The sequence below is a fragment of the Anolis carolinensis genome, chromosome 1 (assembly GCF_035594765.1).
Source record: "Anolis carolinensis isolate JA03-04 chromosome 1, rAnoCar3.1.pri, whole genome shotgun sequence".
Lineage (NCBI taxonomy): Eukaryota > Metazoa > Chordata > Lepidosauria > Squamata > Dactyloidae > Anolis > Anolis carolinensis.
The window spans coordinates 285,620,004-285,638,156 of NC_085841.1; the positions used below are offsets into that span (position 1 = coordinate 285,620,004).

At 37.8% G+C, this 18,153-nt stretch overlaps 1 long non-coding RNA gene across 1 annotated transcript; it reads left to right on the forward strand.

Moving 5' to 3' along the window:
• Window positions 1–298: 298 nt before the first annotated feature.
• On the forward strand, window positions 299–17,634 carry LOC134299280 (uncharacterized). Its single transcript, XR_010006475.1, has 3 exons — window positions 299–4,247; window positions 5,824–5,908; window positions 15,486–17,634. It is a non-coding gene; the product is annotated as an uncharacterized LOC134299280 (long non-coding RNA).
• The last annotated feature ends 519 nt before the right edge of the window (window positions 17,635–18,153 follow it).

The following is an 18,153-nucleotide window of genomic DNA, read 5'->3' on the forward strand; positions in this document are numbered from 1 at the left end:
ATGTTGGTTAAAACTGTTTTTATTTTTAAATATTGTATTGTTCTTTCATTTACTAATATTGTGCTATGGTAATAATATAATATATTGTGTATACATATAATATTGATAATAACTTATTTATTTATTTATTACAGTATTTCTACCCCCGTCCTTCTCACCCAATAGGGGACTCAGGGTGGCTAATAATAATAATACAATATAATAATATTGTATAATATAATAATATAAATTATATATTATATATTAGATGTACTGTAATATTACTAATAATCTTACAGTATAGTGGTATAGTGCAATATATTAATATATAATGCTAATATTGTACTATGCTAATAATATAATATATTGTATGTACATACAACTTGTAAGCCACTCTGAGTCCCCTTTGGGGTGAGAGAGGGTGGGGTATAAATGTAGCAAATATATAAATAAATAATTGTTGGGGGGGGCGTTTACACTACAAATAAGATATGTGCAGTGTGCATAGGAATTTGTTCGTTTTTTTTCAAATGATAATTCAGCCCCTCAACAATCTGAGGGACCATGAACCGGCACTCCACTTAAAAAGTTTGAGGACCCCTGTTTTATAGTGTGAATAGCCCTATGGAAAGTGTGAGGCATTTGTGTCTGAAATCACAGACTTAATGATGATGCTATCCTCCAAGAGGTCTGAAGGATGTCTAGAAGGATGCTTTTGTCATTCTGTGTTTGGATGTAGGAAAATAGTCTGTTCCTCAGGAGGAAAGTGAATCCTGTAGGGGCTCTGATCACTATGTGTGGGAAGTAATGAATTCTTCTCTCTGTGGCCCAGATGGATTTTCAGCCAAGTACTATAAGGAATATAAAGAAGAATTGGCTCCAACTCCGTTATCAGTAACAAATAAAGCATTGCAAAAAGGTGAGATTCCGAACTCTTGGGTGGAGGCAAATATAGTTCTTATTCCAAAATAGTATAGAGATTTGGAACAGGTGAAGAATTATAGATGATCTCGCTATTAAATTGCAATTATAAATTATGTGCTGAAATTCTTGCAAGTAGATTAAAAAGAATTCTGGTTAAAATTATAAATGAAGATCAAGTACGCTTCTTTCCAGGTAGACAGTTAAATTAGAATGTAATATCAATACTAAATATAATAGAGTTAGCTGAACAAGACCCCAACAGAGAGCTCACATTGTTATTTTTTGATGCTGATAATGCATTTGACAATGTTGGTTGGGATTTTAAGGATAAAGTACTGATTCAATATGGGGTAGGCCAATAATTTTGAAATGAGGTTGGTTCAATTTATTCTAGCCAAAAAGCAAAACTAAGGATAAATGGTCAACTGTATTTCTAACATCCATATAAATAAGACAGGAAACAAGACAAGCTAGCCCACTGTTTCCTGTCTTATTTATATGGATGTTAGAGATACTAAATATTATGATTAGGGAGGACAGACATACTAAAGGAGTGAAAATAAACGGGCAAGAATTCAAAGTCAAGTCATATGCGGATGACATGGTGGTAATTACAGATAACTAATAAAACAATAATCTATTTTAAGACAACTATGGGAAGGCATGGAAGGAACTCAAAAAAGATCTGGAAAACTGGCAAAGGATCAAATTATCCTTCTTGGGGAGAATAGCAGTGCTAAAAGTGATGATTTTACGAAAAATGCTGTTATTATTCCAAATTTTACAAATAATTAAGAGAGTGAAGGTCTTTGATTAATGGAGAAAAGATACGGTCAAATTCTAGTCTTTTATTTGGAACTATCTTGGAGACCCAGTGGTGCCCGGGTTATTTGAAAAAGTCATTATTTGTATTTCAATGTTAGGTATTTTCAGTTTAGAGTGGGTGAACTACAATTCCCAGAATCGTGGTTCAATCCTTCCCAAACCCTGCCAGTATTCAAAGTTGGCCATTTTGGGTCTGTGTAGCAAGCATGGTCCAGATCTATCGTTGGCTGGTCATCACCTGGCTGCAGTGCTGCCTGGATGGGGTGAACTACTACAACTCCCAGATTCCTGGGGCAATTGTCCCAAAACATCTGTCAGTATCCACAGCAGGCAATGTTCAGTCTGTGTGCCCAGTTTGGTCCAGATCCATCATTGGCTGGGTTCAGTGGTCTTTGGATACTGGTGAACTACAACTCCCAAAAGCAAGACCCATTCCCACAAACCCCTCCAGTATGTTCAGTTGGTCATGAGGCTTCTCTGTGCAAATTTTGGTCCCGGTCCATTGTTGGTGGGGGTCAGTGTTTCTCTGGGTGCAGGTGAACTATAACTCCCTTTCGCCCAAACTTTTCCAATATGTTGTATTGGTTATGGGGGCAAGTTTGATCCTGGTCCATCATCGGTGGGGTTCGATTGCAGGTGAACTATAAATCCCAGTACCTACTACTCCCAAATGTCCAGGCCAATTCCCCTCCAAACCCACCAGTATTCAAATCTGGGCATATCAGGGATGCATGGCAAGTTTAGTCCAGACCCATCATTGTTTGGGATCATAGCGTTCTGGGTGTAGGTGAACTACAACTCTTATAAATTCCCAGTGGGAGTCACAATGCTCTGACTTGATGCAGGGTAAACTACAACTTCAATCCCCCAAGCTCCGCCAGTAAGTTTAGTTGTTGTTGAGTTCTGCTCTGTTTGTTATGCAGACAGATTTGAAAGGGAAGGGCAGTAGGCGGGATCATGCAAATTCTCCAGTAATGGAAAATCCTGGGATGCCTGCCTGTGATGGAAAAAACAAAATTTAGGATGAAATGGTCCTCAAATGAAAGCATTCCTTGGGTGGTGGGCCATAGTGTTTGGGGAGGACATTGGCAAGGGTTGTGCTACATGTTCATGGAGCTCACTGTAACCGCAATGTCAGTGGATGGGAGTGACTTGCTGGCTTCTCAGCCCTGGGAATTATAGCCTGTTTGTGGAGGCCAGAGGCTGTCTGTGTGAGCGGACACCTGTGCGACATACACACATACGGGTTTTCACTTTTATTATGGATATAGATAGGGAAAAAAGGCTAGAACTGTGTATAGAAATCTAATAGATTCCAAAGATAGAGGAGTAGCATTTCCAGATCTTAGATATTATTATGAAGCCGTAGACTTTAGTTGGTTAATGGACTGAATAAAGTTAGGAAATTGTGCTTTACTCAACCTAGAGGGACATAATCTAAGATTTGGCTGACATGCCTATTTATGGTATGGGAAAGATAAGTCTAAAAAAGACACCCAATAAGAGCTGGCCTTCAAGCATTATGGTAAAGATATAAGTAAGGGATGGAGCCAAAGACTCTTTGTGGCTGTGTCCTCTGGAAACAATACCAACATATAGTGAGGAATGGAGAACATATAGGGAATATCTAATGGAAGAAAAGGGACAATGGAAATTAAAAGGGATAGAAGAGCAAAAGATAAATGACTGGTTTAGATATCAACAACTACATGAAATATTTTAAAATTGGGTTATTCAAAAGGAAATCGGACTTGGAGAATATTTTGGAGAAAGAAAATGAAGGATTGATCTCCAGATTATACAAATATATTCTAGTGTATGACCTAGAAGATAATCGAATAAAAACAGGAATGATCTTCTGGGCTAGAAACCTAGGGAAAAATATAGATTTGGATAATTGGGAATACCTATGGAATAAAGGATTTAAATTTTCAGTAGTGGGGTCCATTAAAGAAAACATGCATGAAATGTTCTATAGAAGTTACATAATGTCTGAAGAAGAGAAGCCACCAAGAATTTCCTATGTTCCCACAAGATACACCTGTGAGAGTGATGGGATAGAGAAAATGATCTCTCTAGATTTCAAAACACATATGATAGAATATCCTCCTTCAGATAAGTTGGATCTGAGCTTTGCAAGGTCATAACCAGCACATTGAATACTGGTCCAAATCAGACCACCAGTCAGTGGAACTGATGCAACAAGGGATTTGTGTGCTCCATGTATTGAACCCCAGTCGACAGCCTAAGAATAAATAATAACAATAGATGAATGTGTGTACAACTCAAAATGTATATCTTTGATAAATGCATACAGACATGGCTTAATGGGGAAAATATATATGAAAATCTATTTTTAAAGTGAGGAATGAACAAAAAGTATATACCTGTGGACAAAGCACGTGCCAAAATATAAATTTCCACAGGAGGGGAAAAAAGATAAAGTCTTAGATTCCAACAAGAAACAAAAACAAGAAGAACATCTGGGATGCAGAGGAAGCAGATCAAAATCAAAATGGGTAAATGTTCACTTTTCTACAATAAAGTTTCAGTCATATTTTTAGGATTAGATAGGATCTTTTACTTTGGAGTGACACTCTTCCTGCCTTTCCATCTTGGAACTCCATATTGTAAAGATTTGGAGCAGCCAATATCTGCATATTAGTATGCTAATTTCCCCAAACTTTGCTCTTAAATGCAACATCCTTACTTTTTCTGCATATACATGGATTTGCATTTAATTAAATTTTTAGTTCCAGCCATTTAAAATTCAGATTGAACAATAAAGTAACAAGAGTTTATTTTCAGCTATTTTAGAATGGCATTATGGTAGATAATTTTTTGGTATTAGTTTGGTTGAATTGAGACATCTAAATGTATACTATTATTACAAGGGATGGTGAAATTGCTCACAAAATAGTTACAGCATCAATTCTTGTCTCTGTCTCTGTTCTATGTTAAAAGGCATTGAATGTTTGCCTTTATGTGTGCAATGTAATCTGCCCTGAGTCCCCTTTGGGGTGAGAAGGGCGGAATATAAATGCTGTAAATAAATAAATAAATAAATAAATAAATAAATAAATAAATTCCTAATGCCTTAACCATTTTGGCATAGCATAAATATGGAATTTGTTGTATAAAATGGCAGTGTTCTCTGTTTTTCTCTATAGCCAATTCCCTTTACCAGTGATGGGACTGTTAATTTAACTGATTTTGAAAACAATGCATGAGATTTATATATTTTTTGAAATTTAAAGACATAATTGGACTGACAATCTGATTCCCTAATTGAGAGAGATAATATAGCACCTTGAAAGTCTAGCTAATTTCTATAAATTCACCCTTACTCATATGTGAAGTATTGGTATCATATGTTCTTCCTGTAAAAAATGCAATGAAGACTATTTTAAACATGGCTATGAATTAGAAAAATATTAAATCTGGAATGGATCAAAACATTTGTTCTGTTTCATCATCATTTAATCTTATTCTGTCCAAAAATTCAAAAGAACTGTTTTAATTGCACTGGATGTGATTTCTAACCACCAGTTTCCAAGGCTACCTAACGGAAGAGTGGGTGTGCTCTTTCTAGAATATATAGGAGAGTGAAATAATGAATAGTGAATAGCCACAAAATCCTAATTAACTTCAAGGAAGTATCTATGCTAGTTAAAAAAGATGAACACATAATTAGCTCTGGCACTTTCTCAACTTGTTCTGAAGTCCTTTAAACAGATAGTTATTTTAATATAGACCTTTTGTGTTACTGTTGCATACAAGAAGCCCCATTGCTGTGCCAAATTAAATTTGTCTTCTGAAAATGTGCAATGTTGAACACATGTACAAACATCCTTGGTGTTTTCTAATGAGTCTTGGCCAAGAGGTAGATTGAATCAACTTGCCTGGTTTCTTCTTTTATTTATTATATTGATTTTTCTTATGGCTCACTAATCATTTTTGACTATACAAAAGTGCATGCTCAGGATCTATTTCTCTGTGTAGGACTTATTATCTTCTCCCCTCCCTCAAAATTTCAGTTGTTTAAGATCTAAATGGAAAATACAAATTCTAAGAAATCTGTTTATGACATTGCAGAGAAAAAGGAGGAGGGTGACGACACGAAAGAGGAGCAACGTTGCTCAGGCTGCAGGAATGACACATAAGTCAAGGCAAGACACATGTGAGTGAATGCAGACATGCAGTTTATTTGTCTATTGTTGTCATATTATGCCTTCATTTGAGTAGGATCCATAGAGGTGTAGATGTAGTAGTTTTAGTTTTATATATTACAATCATTTGTTTTTGTATTGTTCTTGTTGTTTATAGTGTTTTCCCTTCCTTTATTTCTGAATAAAATTTTACAATAATAACTTTAAAAGGGCCCAGAACATGGCCGTGTGGAATCTTGACTGAAGGAGGAATGGAAGATACCTGACCTGAAGGATAAGATATAAATCTGCTAAGGACTAAATCCATAAATGCTAGGTCATGAAGTAAATCCAACAAAAGAGCATGATCAACTATGCAAAAGGCTGAAAAGAGATCAAGGCAAATAAAAATGGAATACAAGCCTTCTGATTCGGCCTGAAGGAGATCATTTGTGATTTTTGTAAAAATGATCTCAGTAGAGTGCAAAGGGTGAAATCCAGATTGAAAGGGATTCATTAAAATCAAGAAAGTAAGTTGCAGAAGTGGATGTAAATGGTGCAGTCCAAAACTTTCTAGAGGAAAGGCAAGATAATAAGAAACAGAAGATTGATCAAGTGAAGCCTTTTAAAGAAAACTCAGAAGATAATAAACCAGCAGAAAGAAACGGATTAAAAATATGGAAAAGAGAATGGCAGAGGTAACAGTAATTAAGAAGTGAGAAGGAACAAGCTGAAAAGAGCAGGTAGAAGGATTCAAAGACTTTGACATTTTAGATAATTCATCTAACAAGACAGGAAGGAAAGTAGGCAATACAGAAGAAACAGACATTTGGTATGTTAGTAATACAGAAATTGCCCACCCATCAATGAAATAATGAGACCAGACAACTGTGTTGGGATACATATGGGCAACTTTTTAAAAAAATTCTTACCTATTTAAACTTTCTTCATGAACTGCAACCAACTAAAAGTGTTTGAATTTGATGTTGTGTAAGCTGAGGTAGTAGCCATGCCAGTAGCCATGAGCACTGATTTGGGCAAGACACCTGAGTTCCCTGTATAACTCACCATGAATCACAACCAGGACAACTGCTTAGAGAAGCTGCATAGAGTATTCAAACCCCAAGTTGAGAGACTCCAGGGACTAGAATTTCCCCGCATCTCTAAGGCCATTTCTGTTCACCCACACCTCGGTTGAGCAAACTCGCTGGTGGGGGTTCCTGTTCCTGGCTTTCACCAAAATGGGTGCCTTAGGTGCATGCAGAGATGCAAATTGTCTCTCCGTATTCTGCCACAGATTAGAGGCAAGCATCTGCTTTATCCCTACCCCCCTCATGAGCAGAGAATAATGGAAGAAAAGTTAGAGGGGAAGGCTTTAAGGAGAATTAAAAAGTAGAAAATAAATGTTGTGGATGATGTTCATTAGCATGAAGAACAGTGTTTCTGTTTGGCTAAAGAGTTAGTAGAAGAGAGAGAAAAATAATAAATATGCAATGAATGTAATCTCTACAGGCCTGACCATGACTATAGTTGGCTGCACATATTGCCATTGCAGCACTACTTGACCTGGATAACTATTAGGATTCCACTTAAAAATAGAGACAGAGTAAACAATATAGAGCTAGATGGACCTGGAATAGAGACATTGCCAGTAAACATATCTGTAGAGCAGGCATGGACAAACTTCAGCCCTGCAGTTGTTTTGGACTTTAATGGCTGTTAGGAATTGTGGGAGTTGAAATCCAAAACAGCTAAAGGGCAAAGTTTACCCATGCCTGCTCTAGGTTCTATATTTCATAAGCAAGTAAAATTGTAATATTAAAAGTGAATCAAAAGTTGCTTCACATCAGGCTATTAAAATACAATGCAGTGTTTGGAAATAAATAAATTAAATTAGGATATTTTTGCACACCTATTTCCTATGGTACATAACATGATTTCATGCCATCACATGCCATAGTATCCACCACATGAGTGAATGCCTCATTATCTATCAATACTGTTGGAACTAATATTTCTATTGAAATGCATTCCCTTCCCTTAACACATCTGAAATAATCTTTTGCAAATCTCATTTTCTTATGCATAAGTCACACTGTGCATTTGGGAACCTAATACATGGAAATTGAAGGCACTACTTGATGATGCTTAAAGTCTCTTCTTCGCTATGCCAGGTCTACTTCGATTATATTAATTAACAGCCACAAATGTAATTCAATTATACATTTTACTTACTTGAGATGTGGAGATCAGAATCTTTTCTTCTGCACAGGAAGCCTTTCCAATGCCACTTCACACAACTGAAGCATTCATAGTTTTTCAATGACTGTGAACTGGCATATGGGATCTCACTCATCTTATTTAAGATCTGGCAGAGACTTTTGCACTATTAAATTACTACAAGAAGTGCTCATAGTGGTTCACAAATTAGGGATGGAATTGTGCAGATTTTGTGCGTGTGTGTTGGGGGGGGGGGGGGCGGTTGTGCCTTGAGTCTCTGTACTGGGAAAAAGGTGGAGTAAAAATAAAATAAATAAAAATAGCTTTTTTTCACTATTGGCTAGGTGGGCTAAAATTGCTGTAAGATGTCTTCTAACAATATCTGGATGGCCAGATATTTCTCATTCCTCCATAAATAAATGAGTAAAAGAGGAAAATATGTTTCTATGTTACAATAGTCACACATTTTTCATTTTTGTTTGATGTGATCTTTTTTTAAAAAAAAAAAAACAATGACAATAATTTTATAATGATGGTTCTATTATTCTGAGAGCAGTATGATATCCTTTTTTGACCATTAAACTCCAGCAATATGCAAAATCATGCTCTGTCATGGAGCAGCAGGTAACCTTGAGCAAGTCACACTCTCTCAGTTGTGCCAAGAAAAGCCTCATGATAGGTTAATTTTAGGATTAACTTAAATCAGAAAAGGCACACAACAATATCAAATGCACTACCCCAAAGATCCAACTCTATATATATATATATATATATATATATATATATATATATATATATATATATATAAAAAAAATCTTAAAGCAGTAGTTCTTACTATTTAGTACTCAGAGGTTTTGGACTTGAATTCCCACATTCCAGTTCCATTGATTATTCCGGCTGTGGCTTCTGGGATGTGATGTACAAACTCTCAGGTTTAAAACTGTTGTTTTAAAGTTATTTTTATTACTTTATGCAATAAACAAACATAGTTTGTTTATTGCATAAATGGGGGATGCCTGGCTAGACAGCAGTACATGTGAAAAAGATCTTGGAGTCCTTGTGGACAACAAGTTAAACATGAGCCAGCAATGTGATGTGGCTGCTAAGAAAACCAACGGGATTTTGGCCTGCATCTATAGGGGTATAGGATCTAGATCCAGGGAAGTCATGCTCCCCCTCTATTCTGCCTTGGTCAGACCACACCTGGAATACTGTGTCCAATTCTGGGCACCGCAGTTGAAGGGAGATGTTGACAAGCTGGAAAGCATCCAGAGGAGGGCAACTAAAATGATTAAGAGTCTGGAGAACAAGCCCAATGAGGAGCGGCTTAAAGAACTGGACATGATTAGCCTGCAAAAAAGAAGGCTAAGAGGAGACATGATAGCCATGTGCAAATATGTGAGGGGAAGTCATAGGGAGGAGGGAGCAAGCTTGTTTTCTGCTGCCCTGCAGACTAGGACGTGGAACAATGGCTTCAAACTACAGGAAAGGAGATTCCACCTGAACATCAGGAAGAACTTCCTCACTGTGAGGGCTGTTTGGGAGTGGAGCTCTCTGCCCCAGAGTGTGGTGGAGGCTCTTTCTTTGGAAGCTTTTAAACAGAAGCTGTATGGCCATCTGTCGGGGGTGCTTTGAATGCGATTTCCTGCCTCTTGGCAGGGGGTTGGACTGGATGGCCCATGAGGTCTCTTCCAACTCTACTATTCTATGATTCTATGATTCTAGTCTTTAGATTCAAAATTTGTACAAAAATTGAAAATAAGGATGCTTAAAGGTATTGTGAAATATATTTATGTCATTTATGATCTACTATAATGTATTTTCTATAGGATATTCAGCCCTATATCAAGAAATTCTGACCTGAAATGCCAGTAACCCTTACATTTAAAGTTTACAAGGCAGAATTTAAAATATGAGCACAGCCAAGCACAGTCTGATATCATTTAAATTATGGGAACCAGTATATTCCACAGGGTTAAGTTCTGTATGAATTAAAAAGATCAGTGTTTTTCTTTATTACACAGCAAAAGCAGTTTATCCAAAACATCTTGAAACAGAAAGCAAGCCACTCGAAGGAATAGATAAATTTGCCATGAGGGTACCCACAAGCTATAAGATTATTAACTGTGGCCAATGCGCAGTATAGAAGGAATTTATACATGCATTGTGAAGGCAATTCCATTTCTGAAAATGGCCATTTGAAAGTGTGTCATAAATACCGATACTTACATTTACTGCCTTACTGGCAATTTTAATGCTACAGTTGCAAATCTCAATAGGATTACTCATGGTATAGACTTGTTATCCAATACTCACAGCAAAACCCGTGTATGTTTATTTAAAATGTTAAGTCCAACTGTCTTCAGTGGGTCCCACATACAACCTCTTGGGGTCACGTCCCACTGGAGATTTGCAGGCTCATTCTCAGCTAGTGTTTATTACCAGGAGTATCTTTTATCGGTTTCAGTTGATTATCCATCTGCATCTACATTTAGAGAAGGTGAATCTTGCTTCAGTAATTTCATATTCTAATCATATCCAGATTAGACTACTGTACTTCCATATACTGTATGAAGGATTACCACCTTCATTGGAAATTTCAGAATGAACCTGCCAGATTGATTTTGGGATTAAGTAAACTTTGTGTTAGTTGTTCCAGTTGTTAGTAGGTTCTTGGGTGATTGGTTCTTGGGACCCAATTTAAAATTCTAGTGATCTTCATGAATGTCTGAGTTGGGGTATTTTAAAAAACATATCCATGCAGACCTATCTGACCCAACCATCAGTCACAGAAACCTGGCTCACATGGGGCACTTCCAGGCAGCACTAAATCACTGGTTTTAAACAGGGGCAAAACATTCCAGGACTTCAGAAGAAGTCCACATACAGACCTGTTATTCCTGGGATTTCTGCCTCCATTGTCCAGACTTGCTGCTTTGTTCTGAGATTTAGAGGCTCCCAAGATGGCCGCCACGGGACTTTTGCCAGAAACCTCAGCAGCATTTTTTTTTTAAAGCCCAGGAATGCGGATATACAGATATGCGCATCTCTGCAATAGTTCCATTCTTTATTCTGGCCAGAGAAACTGTGCCCTCCAGATGTTTCATGAAGTATCTGCCATACAAACAAACCTAATGGGGTAGGACCACTTCTGCCCAAGTCAGCACTGCACAATGAAACAGGAGCACACACACTTTCAAGACAGGAACAGAACTTTGTCATAATTAACCCTTTTTAGAGCCTGGCTGCCTAGTCATCTGTCCAGACAGATTTGGTTGTGTACTTGTGGCATGGAACAATAGAGTGCTGTTCCTGGGTTATGCATGACTGTTTCTATTAGCCACCCGCATGACCTTGGCTCTCAGTATTTACATTCCTCTCCAGCACATCCATGTCCCAATAGCCAGTAGTACGTTTTTGCCATTTACTACATACACATTAGGTGTATGCTGCTGTCACCCAATGAGGAACCAACATGTATAACTCGACAACATAATCCTGTTGTTCCCTGACACAAGTACACCACAAAACTTGTCTGCACAGTTGGCCATACAACAAGGTATGACTAATTACAGTAATGATGACATTCTATTCCTGGTTTGAAAGTGTCTGTTCCTGTTTCATTGTGTACTACTTAATGTGAAAGTACTTGCTGCACCCCAGGAACTTTTTTTCTGTCACAAACTTCATTTAACAGGTGAAGGATGAAGTTCTTCTTCCCAAGACAAAGTTTTTGCCTTCTACCCAAGTGTTACCTTCTTTTTAAAAACTGACCGATCAGGAACAAACATCTAAAATCTGGGAACAAACCCAGATAAAAAAAAATTCAGTGATTTCCAATTGCAGGGACATACAGGCATGCAAAGATCTAGATATTCGGCTAAAATCAGTGATATTCCCATACCTGGAAATCTCACATTTTTTGCCTTTTGTAGTGATTGCTTCTGGGTTTACAGGGAAGGGCATCTGGGAACTCTCCTGACAGCTATGGGAGCTCCCAGGAAAAAGTTACTGTCTGGCGGGCTCTTGGTGTTCAATAATATCTTAGCTTTGACCTTTCTGCAATAGCCCCATTGTCATAATATGATCTACATTAGGATGTGTACACAACATATCTTCTGTTTTAAAATTGTGTTTAAGGCAGTGAAGTGATTGACAAAAAGGATTTGGGGAATTTGCACACCACCATTTGAGTTGAGCAGTGTGTCACGTTTGATCATTGGCTGGAGAGAGGGCAGAGCTGGGAAACATGCCCTTATAAAGAAATGTTTTTGGAAGAATGACAGCCAGTGGAAAGTGAATGAATATATAAGGAACTAGCTGTGCCTGGCCACGCGTTGCTGTGGCAAAGTATGGTGGTATGGGAAATAAAGTATTGAGGAATTGGTGGTAGTTAAGGTAAAGGGTAAAGCTTTTCCCCTGACATAAAGTCCATTATAAATGGGTTATATAGCTGTGTGGAAGAGCCTTGAGTCTACACTGCCATATAATCCAGTTAAAATCAGATAATCTGTATTTTATAGGCAGTGTGGAAGAGGCCTAAATGAGGCCTAACTCTGCCTGTCCCCTGGGTTGAGTGGGTTGCTAGGAGACCAAGTGGGCGGAGCTTAGCCTTCTAACTGGCAGCAATTGGAATAAAAACAATTATTCCTCTCCCTCTAATTAGGACTTTATTTTTCTTTTCTTTTTGTTGTATGAACGTAGAGGCATGGATGAGGGGTTGTGCTGCCAAGTTTAGTGTTTCTGGGATGTGCAGTTTTGTTGTTTTGTCCTAGGCCGAAATTTCATTACCCTTTTATATATATAGATTGCATCTTTTGGCAGGACTTGCAGGCTTTAAAAGGAAGGACCATTCTGCATTTCCTTATATGAGACATTTTTTCTAACACCCTATTTACTCATATCTAATGCTCATCTTTTTCTCTTTTTTTAGCTAAATTACTTTGCCAAAATTAGGGGGCGCACCAGATTGGCATAATACAGTAATCTTAGTGCTGAGCCAAAGCAAAAGGGGAAGCTGCTTCAAGAACACCTGGAGCTCCTATTTGAGGGCCAACATCTCTAATTTAATTGCCATGGCTCAATGCTATGCCATTCTAGGATTGTAGTTTAGTGAAGCATCAGCATTCTTTGACAAATTACATCCAGCAGCAAATACTTATTTTTGTTTCAGGGTTTTGAAAATTGAATTGGACATTAGATTCAATTGTGCATTAGACTAGAGTAAATATGGTAAATCCTTGTTTTCTCACATTCCAAACCAATGTCTATTTTTGCCTAGTGGAGTGGGCAAACTTTAGCACATTCACAAGAAGGTTGATTGAGATCCTGGCCCAGGAGAAATAAGCATGACAATGGAACTCAACCATTGTAGCAGATTAAATAACATCAGTGGCTGGAGGTTATGGATATTTTTAAATGGTGCTTGTTGTAAGTTTTAACATTGTTTTATTCGATATGTTAATTGGGTTTTTATATCAGGATATGATGTTTTAATTGATCATGTATTGCTGTCTGATGTATTTATATGAATTTTATATGTTGTACGCCGCTTTGAATCTCACCCATGGGGAAAAAGCAACATGTAAAAACAACAACATGTTTCAAAAATCATTACAAAATTGGGCAGTGCTGACATTTTGTTTCTAAAGTATAGTAGGTGAAAATGTTGTTACTATAACGAGTATAATAACATTTTGTTACTTTTTTATTATAATAATTACACATTATTACTATAATTGGGGAAACCTCAAGGGCTCCTTGCTCCCTCATTTTTACAGCTATTGGGGTGAAACTTGCTAGAATAGTAGAACACATTTACTAGTGTTAGCCCAACAAGTTTCAGAATATTTCACTTATCCATAGATTTTCAGGGAATTTTAAATGTTTTTATAAACAACTTTAAAAAAAAAACTACAAAAGCCGTTTCCTTGAATTTTCTATACAATGACACAAGATAACACAGGATCATTTTCCCCAACTTTCAGAAATATTCATACATCTACAGATTTTAGAAAAAAAAAATTAAGGTTTTGACAAAAACTTTTTAAAGCCACAACAAACTCATTAAATGTCCCTCATATATTAACCAATAGAAACCAATATTAACTAATTCTATATTTTCATAGAATCCTAGAGTTGGAGGCGACCCTCAAAGAACATGTAGTCCAACTCCCTTCTTCCAGGCAGAAGGGCATCATCAAAACTCTCCTGACAGATGGCCATCCAACCTCTAAACAAATTAATATACTTCCCCTATTGAGTTGGAAGGTACCCCCAAGGGCCATCCATTTAGGGATTTCTTCCCAGTCCAGCACTGATTTGCAGAAATAAGTAAGTAAATCTTTGCAGAGTCAACAATTTATTGGAACTCTCACTGGCTGCTGGTACAGAGAGACACATCTCTCCCGTGTACTGATTGGAACTTTCTGTTGCGAGCAGAATTATGGAAAATGTAGTTTAGGGCAGGGCCTTTTGCATTCTCTGTCCTAGGGCTCCTCCCCTTCCCAAGCTACACTTCCCAGAGTTCTATGTTTTCTTTCCCAGCAAACACTGCTTCCTGCTTTCCCTCTCCTAATGGTGAGAGGCCATTAATTTAAAGAGGAAAGGCAACTTTTTTGGCTTTGCTTTGCTTGCTTGCACTGAAAATAAAACTGATTTTGGGAGGCTTCCAAGATGTACACAATGCAAATGAAAAAGTATTGGGTAGGTTTCAATTCTTAAGTTTTTGGCGTGGGCCACACCCATGTGTCAGATATTGCCTCGTAAGTATGAAATTAATGATTTTGATACGACTTACGATGACTAATGGAAAAAATGCATGCCTCTAGTAGCTAAGTTTTATCATGCCCCCCCCCCCCAAATGTTAACAACTAGATAACACCTCACACAAATATCTTTTGGAAGTACTGGGAGAGGAGCAATAAGGGAAGAAACCATCATCCCTGTCCTGGCAGTGAAGCACTTATCAATAATTAGCTGCAGGGGAACTGGAGTCTGGTTGCAACAACTGCTTGTTGGAAAAGACCTTCTGCCAACAGAGGAATAAACACTACATCACTCACTGTCCTGTTCCTCAGTGTCTCATAATTCTTTTTATTTGGCATTGTCTATCTGTTAAAGAGGGATAGTGGCACTCTAAATCATCATAGTAATGCAATGATTATAAGTCTGAATCCAACAAGTTACAATGTCTATCTGTGAATGCTGTGTAAATACTAACAAGGATGCCAGCTGGTTGCTCCCTTGTGCTTCCAGTTGAATACAGAACTATATTTTTAGGTTGTGACACTTTATTGCTACATCTATTTTAAACGTGTTGTGTTGGTTTAATTAATTCTGTCACACATTTCATTTTAAATTCTGTTGTACTTTTTCTTTTCTTTTCAGTATTGCAAATCAGTTTTGGAAACTTTTGCCTCAGGAAGACAAGACAGTGAAATATCATAAACAAACAAACAGAGATCATCCACCACTGTGCGGCCATTCAGGATTTATAAAACAGCATTTTTTTTGCTCTTTTTGGTACTTCACTGTCAGATATGAATAGCTATTTTTGCTTATCTTTTATGAGTGTTTCTCAAATTATTGACTGGTATGACTAAGGTTTTTGTGGCCTTTAGTAAAGGTTGAAGTCTTTTGGGGGTTTTGGGAAGGTTTTATTTGTTTTTTAAAAACATTAATTACAGATTATAACAATACAATAAAAGATATGGAGAAAAGGGTGATAAAATAAATAAAGAAGATACTGAAGAAAAAACACAACCTCTGATCTTCCTCTCAGCAGTTACATATACCTAGTAGACTAGTGCATTTGGGCTAAACCCTGACCTGTTTCGTGTCCCAGCTTTCAGTGGGGGCCCAGTCCATTTTTAGGAGCCTTCCAAAATTGGGAGAGCAGATATCTGTTTTTGCTCTCCATTGCTGAAAGATCCATTTTCTATCAGCCCATTATGCCCAGACTCCCTTTCCCAGCATGTGCTTAAAGGAGGCTTCTTCTTAGCTGCTATTTCTACTCTAGAGGAGGCACTTGGCTGTAGGCCCTGGCAGACGCAGGTGCTCTGGGCCTGCATGCCACACACACACTCTCTTTCCAAGGTGAATGTGTATGTGGCATGCAGGTCCAGAGCAGCCGCACCTGCCAGGGCCTGCAGCCAAGTGCCTCTTACTTTCTGATGCCGAAAAACAGGACAGGAGCCAGGACCAGCTCCTGCTAGCTTTGGTGTTGAGCTGATTTCCATAGTGGGTGGGGCTTCCCTGTTTCATGCTCCTGAAAAAACAAAAGGCATGAAAGAAACTAATTAAACGGGATAAATGAATTCCACGCATAACTCTAATATCTAGCATTATGCTTGTGCAACGTTTTCAGAAATTACGTAAGTTGTATTAAAAAATTGTTAAATCTGTACAGTAGAGTTCCAGTTATCTGAGTTAAACAGGCAGGATAACCGGATCTGTTGGATAATAGGGAGGCCCGGCCTAGAGAAACCTGGGGCGCATTGCTGTTTAGCAATGTGCTCCGCATTTCCCCAAAGTCTCAGTCAGGCCTTTACCGAAAGGAGAAAAAAAGGGAGGTTTTGGGAGAAGCAAACAGTTACTAATGAGAAGGGGTTTTGATGAAACTTCCCACAGATTTTTGCTTTAAGAGGAACTGCTTCTGAGAGAGAATTCAGAGGTGGTAACTTTGCTTATCGAGTGGTTTGTTCTTGCTTCATGGACTATTGTTTCATGTTACCTTTGGACTTTCATGCCAAGTTCCTGTAAGCCTTGCATTTTGAGCTTTGTTCCAGTTCTTGTTCCTGTCCCTGGGTATTTTGGATTATCATACCATGTTCCTGAAAGCCTTGCATTTTGAATCACTTGTTCCAGTTCCAGATTGTGTTCTTTGTTCCAGTTCATGACCTTGTTCCTTGGACTAATTTTGACTACGTTGATTGAAGTTTATTCTTGTCTTTGGTTTTATATGGAACCTTGCTTCAAGATTTCTAAGTGCCTCGTTCCTTGTGGACTATAACCTTGTTTTAGTAATTTTGAACTTAGATTTGCTAATTCTTACATATTATCTTCAATAAACAGCTTTCATTGCTTTTCTTCCCAAAGAATTTTTTTTCAACCACATATTACAAAATATAAAAAGAACAAATGTTTGTGACGGAGCAAAATCTGAGATTATTTTTGGATTTAAAACACTAAATTCCTTTCAAAGGCTTTTAAGACTCAACTTTGTAGGCTTGTGGGATTATTTCTGACCTTTTCTCTAACATTAAAACATGCATACCCACATCTGTAACCAATCCTTCCTAGTAAAGGTAAAGGTTTTTCCCTGACATATGTCTAGTCATGTCCAACTCTGGTGCTCATCTCTATTTCTAAGCTGAAGAGCCAGCATTGTCTGTAGACACCTCCTAGATCATGTGGCCAACATGACTGCATGGAGCACTGTTCCCACAGAAGCAGTACCTATTGATCTACTCATATTTGTATGTTTTCAAACTGCTAGTTTGGCAGAAGCTGGGTCTAACAGCAGGAGCTCAGCCTGCTCCCCAAACTTGAATCATCAACTTTTTGGTCAGCAAGTTCAGCAGCTCAGCAGTTTAATCTGCTGAGCCACCGAGGGCTCCTCCTAACCATAACAAAAATAAATTATAAAGTTGTTTTTTTTTGCAAAAATCCATAAAATGTTCCCATTTATTAAGAAATGCCACTAATGACTTCTCCATGTAAAGACTGGAATCTTGTGCTACAGCAAATGGTGAAATTATGTACTGTTGGTCCCCTTTCCCTTATAACCCTCTTTCTGAAAAACAAGGAAATGGCCCATCATTGTTTTATTTCATTTTAAAAGGCACTTTAAGCAGGTGCCAACATGAAGGTTTCTTTGATCTTAAAAGGAGACGCAAGAGAATGTTGTGTACAAAGCAGGCTCAATTGTGAAAACAAAAAAAAGAGTATGAAATGTCTCCCTGATAGATGGCCAGTGACAATGCCTTGTGAAGTATAAAGACATTGCTGGAGCAATTTTGGAGCCACCTACATAGAAGCAACCCAATGCCATAGC